This window comes from Phaenicophaeus curvirostris, chromosome 15 (genome assembly GCF_032191515.1).
Source record: "Phaenicophaeus curvirostris isolate KB17595 chromosome 15, BPBGC_Pcur_1.0, whole genome shotgun sequence".
NCBI lineage: Eukaryota > Metazoa > Chordata > Aves > Cuculiformes > Cuculidae > Phaenicophaeus > Phaenicophaeus curvirostris.
The window spans coordinates 14,855,533-14,867,733 of record NC_091406.1 but is presented as its reverse complement, the minus strand read 5'-3'; the positions used below and the strand labels follow the sequence as shown (position 1 = coordinate 14,867,733).

The 12,201-nt window shown below is 38.3% G+C and overlaps 1 protein-coding gene across 10 annotated transcripts in view; it reads right to left on the bottom strand.

Moving 5' to 3' along the window:
* The window catches only part of TENM2 (teneurin transmembrane protein 2), a 596,193-nt gene that overhangs the window by 157,922 nt on the left and 426,070 nt on the right, over positions 1–12,201 (bottom strand). The gene's annotated exons all lie outside the window — the stretch shown is intronic.

The window sequence follows — 12,201 nt, the reverse complement described above, 5'->3', positions numbered from 1 at the left end:
AGGAGATACCAAAAGGTCCCCTACATCAGCCCTGAGTTGAAAGGTTGGGATGTGGATACCTTTAAAACAGGTATCGAGGAATCCAAAAAAAGGTGAATTCCATACTAAATATCTGTTCCTTAAATCATGGAAGCCACAGTTTAACTTTACATTTTCAAATGCACACACGGTCGAAGCAAAGGAAATTCCCACTCTTTCAATTTACTTGTCATGTATCAGGTATTCCAGAGGTTTCAACTCAATGTTAAGCAAATTGCACTGTGTTTAAAAGCCTTTTTCTGTTCTAGCTGTTTACAGTCTTCTACTGGTAAATATGGGAGACAAGATGAGTGATTTATGAATGCTCGCTTTAAAAAGTCAAACAACATATTAAAACAATACTTCATAGCACAGTGAAATAGAGTTAAGCAGAGCGTTTTTACAGCGATTTTACAGTGATGCATAGTATTTTGACAGGAAAAAAAAATCTAAAGAGGTAGAGAACTGCCTGTAATAGATGTTAAACCTTTACTTGTTCTAAAGCAAAAGATAAAACCCGTTCTTTCAGAGATCTATATAAAAACTCAAAGAAGAGATAAAACTCAGAGCTTTTAAACCTCAGTAATTTTCTTCTACAAATATTCTAAGCTGACGCGGAGTGAAACCCTTCACTAAACTACATCCTGAAAACCAATACTATTTCCAGTCCCTCCGTTAATATGAGAGTGGGTAGCGCTGATCAAATGACAGGAAACCAATCAAGTAGCAAGACACATCTTGCTGTTTTCTTGAATGTCTAGAAATTCAGTGCCTTCAGTAACAGTAACACACTGCCTTGAGAGCAGATGTAATTGGTGGCAGTTGCCTGTGGCTGCTTAGGTAATTGCGATGACCCAAGTCATGCAAGCAAGTAACGAGTCCCTGAATTGACTCAGGAGTGTCAGAACGACAGAAGGAAAAATCGGCTAAGGGAGCACATCAGCAGCTGTGTGGGCATCCTCAGGTGGTGCTGAAGGAGAATGTGTATTTTCATTTGTAGCCCATTTGCTGCAAAAGGACACAAGTTTAAGATAAGCCACGGAGTAAAATATGGCAATCCAAGCAAAGAAAAGGAAAACAACTTTTCTGTATTTCTGAGAACAAATAGCTGTCTCTACCATCACATCATTGTTTTACTATTAGCAGCTAATACAACAGCAGACAGAAAGTGCAGCTGCGGTCCACAGAATATTTGGCATTTCTGGCCCAAGCATAATCCCTCATGTAATGAAAAACCTATTTCTATTTCTGCATCCTCGCTACTCTTCATACCAAAGAGGCTTGCATCTCTCTTCCATTTATTGAACCTTATTCTTCATCTAGACAGCCAGGCCTGGTTTGTATTAGAAATTAGGTTTTAAATCACTATTTTTCTATTATTTATTTTAGGATTTTCAGGAAGCCTCCAGAGGCGCAGAAAAATTCTTCTTGTGAAAAAGACCTGAATACCCTTAATGAACCGATCCCCAAATCCCTGACTCATACTAAAGAACTTTGATGGTTTTAAGGTTCAAGATAAATTCTGGCTATAAAGACAATAACATTTTAGGAGTAACATAAAAATGCCAAAAAAAGTTAAAAACTCCCCATGCAAGAAGAAAAATAATCTTTTCTTAATGAGCAGGCTTTATCATAGGATCTTCCTTTCTCTATTCATATGTGGTAGGGGCTTGCATTTCAGTGATTAATGAAGTCTAAAGGTGTAGAAGGGGTTATATACAAAGAACAGGTGAAACAAACTTTCGGCTCGATAAATCTTACAGGCCTAAATTGCATCTCCTTTCTCTTTATGCTCTCTGTTGCCTTGTGGCCAGTTTTAACACAATTCTCTATTTTTAGGTCCCAGCTTTACACTACATTCTTATAAACATGCACAGTTCTGTCCTTGGAAAAGACCTTATATGATACAGGCATAATGAACCATTACTGTGAGGTGAATGTGACTACAATGTTGCATTGCCTTTCTCTGCTAACTGTTAGTATGCCTGCTGTGAAATTGCTTAACTTCTATTTCACTTTAAAATATTTTGCATTTAGCACAGACCAGCAGAGATGTCACGATTTCACACCTGCCCTTATATTACCCTTGGGATACTCGCTATGTACTACTGACATTTTTCCAGAGTCTATTAATTTTCTCAGCACATCAAGCACTGTTTTCCAACCTCTTAAAGACTTTAAAGAACTGAACACAGAAATAGTCTAGCAACAGGATGCTCTTACAGAAGAAAGATCTCCTTTCTCCTGCAAAAGAAAACATTACCCTCGCAGCTCCAATTCGGTTGAGACCGATCCCAGCTGTCAGATACAAACCCAGAGTTTGCTGATAAACCACATTCCTTGGATCAAACCAGCTCCCCGAGAATTACATGGGGTTATCATGGGGTTCATGTTCAAGAGGCGTAGCTGTAGCACAAAATTCCCAATTTAAAATTGAAAATACGCAATTTTGTTCTGACTGCACATCATTTTTCAGCTACATCATTAAACCTCTTGATATTAGCGAGTTGGCTTTGCACTTGCTCTTGGTACAACTGTGCTAAAGTTATTTTATGTGGCCAAGTTGGGATACTAAGATCAAGTTCATGCCTTGCCTCCTGAGATGAAGTAGACATGGATAGGGCCTTCTGATAATCCCCTGCCGTCCTCATATAATTCACCCTCAGGTTACTGTATTAGTTATATGTCAGCATTTGCACCTCACAAAGTAGCAAATCCCTTGCAGGAGAACACATCGAAAGGAGACGAAGCAAATATACTAAATGTAAAACCTAACTGCAAAAACTGTGCAGTACACTCAGACTTAAACAAAACAACGGTTAACATACAGGTCCAGGCAGCATATATGCAATAGACTGGCATTTCAAAGAGTTTTGTCTAATCCAGGTCAATTCCCAAAAGGCAAATAAAGTGCCACAGAAACAGGGCACCCTTTCTCATCCAGCAAATGGGGCACCTACTCCACTAGCATTAGTATGTGAAAAAAATCTTCTGTTCTGTGGCTTCCTCAGAAAGTATTTATTAAGGAAAACGTTGGAAGAAATCAGCCGATCAACCAACCAGCAAATTAAAAAATGTTTAAAATTAAATTAACTGCAGCCCTGTTATGTATGATGTATATTATCTTTTGAAAATGAAACACGACACGGGAGGATAAATCTGGACATCCCAGAGAAGAAAACAAACTAAAGGCAGAGCATATTAAAGTTTTAGGTAAGGTACTGTGAGATCAACATAAGAGACTGAAATTCCTTTCCCATTCAGGAACATTATTAATACAAATGCTTGACTTTCCTAGTAATTATTTAGTAATAGCCAAGATAAAGACATTAATAGTGTCTAATAATCACAGAGCGGGACTCAGTAGTCATTCTCTCATTATCAAATCTACTCTAGATACAAGTCAAAACATGATTTTTCTAACTGACTGCATTCTTCATTTTGGCATTGTAATTCAAGCTTCTGATGCCAGAAAGAATCATGAGAAATGAAGGAGGACATAATTCCCTGAGTATTAAGAAAATAAATATGCATTAGTCAAAAAAAAGAGCTTCTCCTTTCTACATCACTTACTCTATTAAATAAAATAGGCTTTGTCTTGCCTATACTCACCACAATCAAATTTGGTTGTGGAAAATGAACATTCACTCATACACAGTGAAAGGACTACATGTCTTTGAGCTTAGAACTCATCATTATGCAGACAAAAATGCCTGAAATCACTAGAAATGGCAACACCTCCTTGCAGTGGTACAAACTGGGGACTGACTGGCTGGGAAGCAGCTCTGTGGGAAATGCCCCGGGGTCACGGAGGACAGGGAGCCAAAAATGAGCCAGCAACACGCCCTGGCAGCAAAGGTGGACACAGCAATATCCTGGGCTGTAGGAACAGAAGCATGGCCAGGAGACTGGGGGCAATGATTATGCCCTACACTCATTAGTCTGCACGGCTCTGCACTCATTACTCTGCTTCTAGGATAAGTGCATCCAGTTTTGGGCCTCCCAATACAACAAAGACATCAGTAAAGCAGAGCAAGTCCAGGGGAGATTGCAAAGATGGATGGGGGTTGGATCACTTTTCCTTGTGAGGAAGGAGTTGGGTTTGTCTAGCCTGGCAGAGAGATGGCTACGGGGCCTTAAAAGCAGCTGGCTGATACCTACAGGTCATCAAGAAAACAGAGACAGGCTCTTCACACAGGTATGTGGCAGGAGCATGAGAAGCAAACGGTATACACTGAAACAAAGCTCAACCTCAATATAAGGAAACAACTTTTCACCTTGAGGTGAAAGTCAAGCAGTGATACAGGTTGCGCAATCTCTGTCCTTGGAGGTCTTCAAAACCAGACTGGACTTCAGAGGTCACCCAGGTTTGAGCAGATGATTTTACTAGACTCCTCCAGAGGTCCCTTCAAACCTGAATTATCCTATAACCTTGTAAACCTAAATCTGGAGCAAAAAAACTTGTCCCAGGGATCAGATAGGTTGTCACGGAAGATGCTGTTTTTCCTGATTATAACTAAAAGACTCTCATATAAAGGATTAAAAGAACTAATATCAAGGCGCAACATAACATGAATATGGTGCGCTAGGTATTCAAACTCGCCGACCTTGGCAAATGACTGACTTCATTACTGGACATATAGAATATATAAGGTGACTGGAATTTTATGTGCCTGGGTAGTGAAGTGAGCACGTAGCTCAAAGTATGATGCAGCAAGACTACAAAGAATTAAAGTCTGTATAAGCAAAAGCTGAAATGAACTCAAAACCTGCTTCTTAAGCAGTTTTTAAACCACTGAGAGGAAGTAATTTCACCCCATTGTATCACATGGTGAGTAAAGTTTTCTGTCATTCCATAGCAATGTGTTATTTCTCTTCCCACTGTTCAACTTCTTTTGCTCCATAACTTCTGTAGTCTGTTACCCTGTCTTATTATTTTCACAGCTTGAATTTAATTCCTATTTTTATATTTGGTGTGCCTGCAGGTTCCCTGAATATTCTCTTGTCTCTTCAGTGCACTTAAACACTTTCTGTGTTTTTTCATGGCTTTCATAATAGCATTGTAAGGGCTACATTCACCACACTTAGAAAATCCATGTCACATCTTTCAATCTGCTGTTATCCCATTGAGTAATACTTATACTCCTAAAGGCAAACACGTACTTCTACACTTAAGTGAATAAAATCTGTAGGCATGCTAAGTGCAAAACAACACAATGAGTTAACAACAAAGCACAGCAACAAATAATCAATATGAATGAACCCCTAAATGATCAACTAATGATCTCAGTATAAATAGTTGCTGACAGAGCAATGTTTCCCTAGGGAGAAATGAGACATTTTACATTGGTATTGAACATTGACTTTTCAGAGAGAATCACCACAGGTTTATTTGATAGGTATCTCTGACATGGCACTATATTAGCAAAATTTAATCTTCAATATCCCTTATGCTCACTCTTCTTCTGAAATATGGTCTCATCTCAGTATGTTGGGTAAGGTTATAAAGCATGTCTTACTAAAGTATCTCAAAGCTTTCTCATCATTTTCCCCCTGACTTCCTGCAAGACTTGTTTTGAATCTAATCCTCTCTGATACCTCCTTGCCCCGACAAGACCTCATACCTCTGATTCCGGAATTAAATCCTAGACTACAAAACCAAAAATTCATAATATTCAGTATCTGCACTGATGAAAGTGAGAATAAGACTCTGTTCCACAGTCATTACGAGACCACGATATTTTCTGGCTTGTGCACAGTAGGACAATGACTGTGCAGGTGAAGCACAGCATGTGCTTCACAACTGAGGGGAAAAGAAGAAAAGGCAGGCACCTTTGGGGAAGCCATTCTTGCAGCTTTGAGTAGAAAAAGCAAAAACCTGTACTGTATAAATAACAACTGTACTAATAAACTACTAATTTAAAACACTATCTCTCTAAAATTTCCAGGTTAGCCACTGCTAGCCTATAACATCACATTGCTCATTTTTGTGATGCTAACCTCTACTGCACCACCTGCTTTGAGTTGTGCAGCATCAGCTGGTACAGCTAGCATCAGCTAGGCAGCTGCATTACTTCACTCAAATTCACAGCAATAGATTTTAAGAGCATCTGGGGAGCACTACCAGCACCTGTGAGAAATGTTTTCTCAGACCCACCCTAGGCTGTGTTGTGCAATATGCATTTAAAAACCTACAGGAAAGCAGGGAGGGGCTCTTTGTTAGGGAGTGCAGGGATAGGACAAGGGGGAATGGTTTATAAGATGAAAGAGAGGAGATTTAGATTAGATCTTGGGAAGAAATTTTTTCCTCAGAGGGTGGTAAGGCCCTGGCCCAGGTTGCCCAGGGAAGTGGTGGCTGCCCCATCCCTGGAGGTGTTCCAGGCCGGGTTGGATGGAGGTTTTGAGCCAGTGGGGGGTATCCCTGCCCATGACAGGGGGTGGAACTGGATGGGCTTTAAGGTTCCTTCTGACCCAAACCATTCCATGAGCCTGACAAAGAGAAATCCACCCCCTAACCACAACTACAAAACCACACAAAATAAAGCATTCTCTTGGTCTCCTGTTTCTTGCCAAAATTTTAGATTATGTTTGCTCGACTTGGTAGCTAAGCAGAAAGGGTTTTCAATTTCAAGTGCTAGGCATGTGATGGCATTTTATGAGTTAGAGAAACATTAGTCTCCCTCTAGTTTCAAGTGTCGAGGTTTACTGTATGAAAATCCTCAACAGAGACAAAGAGAATTGAACAGACTGAGAAGACTGCCCCTTCACACTGAAAGGTAGCTACTTCCATTATCTCCGAGATCTCTGCTAAGCAATACAGTAGGTACATTGGCTTTTACTGGAATGAATCTGTGGATTAAGCTTTTATTTTTGACTCAGGGAATGCGCAGGCAAACTATACTCAAGTAGTTCCACGTAAAAAAAATCCCTTTCTTTGTGGCATTTTGCATATACAGCAGCTGGAGCTTTTTGTCCCTAGGCAAACTGTGTCCTTCACCTAATGAATCTCTCACATCTTTGGACTGTGAAAGCGGACACTTGCTAGGCTAGTAAGCCACGTTCTAAGTTCCTGGAGCCAGCCTCCTCCATTCCCAGCACTAGTGCATAGTTTTCATATGGAATAGGACCAGATGCTTTTCCCTGAAAAGCTCAGCGCCTCTCTTCTCACTGGTAGCATCAGGCGAGCTACCACTACTCTTCACTTTCAGATTGACTGATACCAGTCAATAGGAATCACTCAATGTGTGACATTTAGAATATGACAGGCGTACTCTAAAATTTAACTACTGGCCCTTAACTGACACCTATTTTCAATGCAAATTTAAGAACAGAACCTTCTGTCATCAGCTAATCTTGCAAGATGCAGAGCTCCCTCACGTTACATTGATTTCAAGTGAATCCGATAGCAGTGACTGGCAGCCAGACGACCTCTGCCTCTCGTAGGCTCTATCTTTGCATTATTTCCCCTTTTTTCAGTCTTAGTTTCCAAACTGTCTAGCAGATTTTATTTCAGTGAAGGTTGGACAAGACAAAGCCAGTGGTTTTCTGACTCTACAATTAAAAAACAACAAATGCAACTTAAGAAATCAAATGAAATGCAGGGTGCCATTCATCAAAAACAACTCGGAGACGGGGAAAAAAAAATCAATTGATACACAAGATAGCCACTTGAGCAAACTGTTTCATTGAATCTTGATATGTGGAATCAGTGTCAAAAAGACAATTGGACTTTAGAGTGGAAGAAATTACAAATGTGAATGAAAGAAACTTCACACGAGCACTTACATTAGCAAAATATCTGACTAATTTGTAGGAATAAAATAGTTCAAGTTGATATCAATGCCTGAAGAATACAATTTTATCCAAACTGTGTTATGTACATTTATTCAATGCAGAGTATAGATGATGCTTCTACTGCCAGGTCTAACGTTTTATCAGAAACCCCATAAATTTTATTGTATGCCAAAGACAATAAAATTAATAAAATAAAATTGATTATTTTGTGCATACAAGAGGGATAACCAAATAAATTAATCATTTATTTGCCAGTATGTCTTTTATCCTTAAGACACCTACTGTGATGCTTTCTAATAGCAAGAAATTTACCAAAATATTTGTTCTGTGTAAGCTATTTTTCAGGCTCTAAGTTTAAACACATACAGGGAATAAAAAAGCCCAAAACATTTCATTTGCTTAATTAACTGCCAGACCCTTTGGCAATTCAGTCCTTTCTATAGCACAGAAGTGAATATATTAAGTTTATGCAGAAAACTGAAATTTATCTTAAACCTCATGTGTCTTTAAGGTCAAATAACACTGAAGAATAAATGAGTAGCAACATTTTCATGTGCAGTATATGCAGTAAAGATGTAGTGCAAGCACGCTACTCTCATAATTACTCTCTGTCATTCAACTTTTAATTTTCTTCTATCCTCATTCACATGATAGGAGTAGATAAAATAGTACGATACTTTAAAAGTTGTCAGCATGAATCTCAAGATACTGTTTTCAAGTGGAGCATCTTTAAATTGCAGCTTTGAATTTCCACAGGAAATAACAGCTCTATTTTTTTCCCCACAGGACAGTCTAAATACTTTAAATTACCAGATTTTTAACATACTGACATGTTGATGGTCAGATGTTCTTCGATGCTCAAAGTTAGATTGGCAGAAATCAGAGCAGCGTAGGGGCTTACAAAAATGTGGTATTTATGTTTGGCAGGAGTTACTTTGTGAAAAACACAAGGTGACTCTCTTTTTCATCTCGTTCTTACTTATTTTTTGTATTTTTTCCCCTACAAGTTTGGCATGAATCTAAAGAACTAAAAACCAATTTAACATGACAAATGCTTTCATCACTCCCATAACCTCTGAAGTGAACACTCTGACAAAGACAATATGTGCCATATATGCTTTCCTTTTGACACTTTATAAATTACTTCTTGTAACTGCGTTTTACCGCCAGTCCGATATCTTCGGGATGCCCTGATCTGAGTGGCTGGTTCTACATCCTTCATATGTCACCCTGGGATAAAAGGGATAACTCTTGGGCTTTGTGAGACCATGTATGTCTTGGATTGTAGGATGGTTTTATTCACGTGCCACATATGCCAGAATATACTAAGCCATTGCACAATACTACGAAATTATACTCTGCATTTCATTTACATCTGGCTGCTGAAGAAACAGGATTAACCCTAGTAGAAAATGAAGAAGCCTGGCTTTAAATATGCAGACAACGTTTTGTAAGGAAAAAGTTAACTGAAGTGAATTTTTCCTATTCTCTGCTATTACAAATAGTATAACACTCAGCCATGGAAACAGACCTGCAGGACTTTTTTTTCCCCAGACAGCAGTTAGGACAAGTTTCAGAGGAAAATCTAGAAAACTCAGATAACAATGGTCCTGACTGGCCTATAGAGTAAGAGTTTATCTGAATAGCCAAGCTTTGATGGCATTTTATGATGTAAACCATCAATCTATGCATAGCTTAAAAAAGGAAATAAAAACTAAGTTTCCTTCTAACAAGACATATTGTCATTATTTTGACACATGTTTAATTTACTAAAATCTCAGTAGTATCTTTATTTAACATCAATTATGCAGTGTGGCAAAAAGTTCCAAAGGTTATTATGCACTATGAATTTATTTTTAAAGCTTTAAACATCCTGTCTTTCATTTCATTCATTTTAGTTTTGTTTGTCTGTTATCAGAAATACAATAGGAAAGTCTAAAAAAAATTTACAATATGTATTTTCTGTCTGTTATGATACTTTTTTCCCTTGTCTCTTTAAATCAGGCCTCCTGAGAAATATTTTCATGCCATCCACAATCTTTGGCAGTTCTCTGAAAGTCCCATGTTTAAACATGTAGACAGTAAGTTTTCAATGATTTATCTATATCAATTCTGACATCTCTTTTATTATAGGACAATTCATTTAGAAATCCTGAAGACTAGAAGAACTTCAAAGTGTTCTTTCAATGTAATTTACCTCATATTTGCCAGCACTGCATTTCTCATTTAGTCCTGCAATATTCTTGATTAGCATTGATCATCTTCACACAGCCTAAGATATATTGACACATCTAAGTAGCAGAACCATTTGCTGCAAATTTTGATGACTTTTTCCATAATTATTACTTCTAGCTAATGTAACTCCAGTGATATAACCTCTACCATGGTGGAGAGCGAAATTTTTTCTTTGTGGACATGTATGGCAGAAAAAGATTACCAGCATCTTTAAAGCCTCTCCTGTGCTTCAAGTTCTGACAGTAAAATACATCAAGAGGAGTTACTGCAGTATGGAGCATTGCCCTTCCTCCTGCACTTCTTGAAGGAACTTAACATCCATCTTCGTCCCAAGACTGACAGCTCTCCTGGTAGATGAACACCTCTCACTTTCCCACTGTCTCAATCATTAGGACAGAATTGGGATTTTGGTCTGATCTGAACATTATCCTGGTCGCCCCGTTTGAAAACAGAAACCCCTTTTTCCTCCTGACAGAATAAGACAGAGTTATTTTGTTTTCACAGCAGCTCAGGGATTAGTAGGTCAGGAGCTCCAAACAAGCTGCAGAAGAGTGGGACAGCTGCTATTTGGCATTGCTGCTCTTTCCCCAGGAGAGAGGATATTTAGTTTTCCCAGGATTCAGGTTCCACACGTGCATAGGAGAAGGTAACCCTCAAGAGAATCACAGAACAAGGAAAAGTTCTTAAGGATTTCTTTTTCTTTTTTTTTTTTTATAATAAGGAAATGATTTAGCATCTTAAGAACCGAGCACCTTAAGCCATATTATTGGAGGACAGACAGTTCCAGCAATTTGATGGGTGGATTAGCTTATAACTGATGGTCTTACATCTTGATGCTCTTTGCCATGCGGAATAAAGCATTCAAGTTTTGCTGAGACTGGAGGAATTTCATTAATGAGAGACCTAACTAAAGCACATCAATTTTACCTTTCTGCTGGATGATGCACCTAAGGCAATGCAACTTCTTTATTGTTTTCTTTTCTCTTCTCTCTTTTCCATCACTTTAAATTATGATCACAGTGGATCCATCAAATTTATTCACAGAATTAATTGCAGCTATTTTCTGCTTTTGACAACTAGTCCTCAATGTACTTACTCTTTACTGTGTATGTCATGATGCTTGTCAGGTACCTTTTCATTACTTAATCCTTGAGGCAACACTTTCTTCCCCAAACCTGTTTTCTGGCATTCACAAGCCAACTCTATAGCACTCATAATTCTTTAGTCAGGAAAGATGATCTCAAAAACTTCTGTCAAAATGGATCACTTCTGTCATTACTTGAAATGATAGATCATTCACAAATTATTAAGAATCAATGGATTGCCTTGCGTTCTCACTTGTCTTAGATACTATATGAAAATGTATAAAGCAATAACCATGTTGCAAAGCTTTTAGATTGCAGTAACCTAAATAACACAGAAAAATACATTTCATAACCCATCACTTCAAAGTTGTGCACGATTAAAATATTCAACTTGCAGTATATCATTTCCCATGTGCATAATCACTCAAACAGAAAGCTGTTGTACGATAACTGTCAAGTTCAATAAATCATGTGCTTCCCAATCATTTTATTTATATATCAGACTAAGGCTGTTATTCTTCTGAGGTCTTCTGCAGAACAAATATAGAATGACACAGGAATATAGAAAGCTCTGTAGTATCAAATATGCTGGGATGTAGACCTGGCCTAATGAGACAGCAGCAATAAAGTAGCCAGTCAGCTCTCTCTCATGACTGTATATATTTACACATGGAAACTGTCTATCCTGTTGAATCGGATTATATGGGACTAAAAAAAAACCCACCAAGCCCAACCCAAATGCACACATTCTCTTCAAATGGGGAGGACAGCGAGAAAATTCAGTACATCTTTAAAAGGCTTTCAAACACTGTATATAAGAAGAAGAGTTTCAGAGATTATTTCTAACCCCCACAGAATAGGTCTGGAAAGTATAAACACAAAATATCAACAATCTACCATAATTATGCCATTTACTCAGAGAAGCTAGAGTTTGAACAGCATGTCCTTGTCATCGATGAACGCACTGTAAAAGGTACAAAAAGCACAGCTAGTTTGTGTGGACACTGAGTAAAACCTCTTAAACAAAAGACAATGAGGGTGATACCTGATAGGGGCGGGAAGTAGTCAG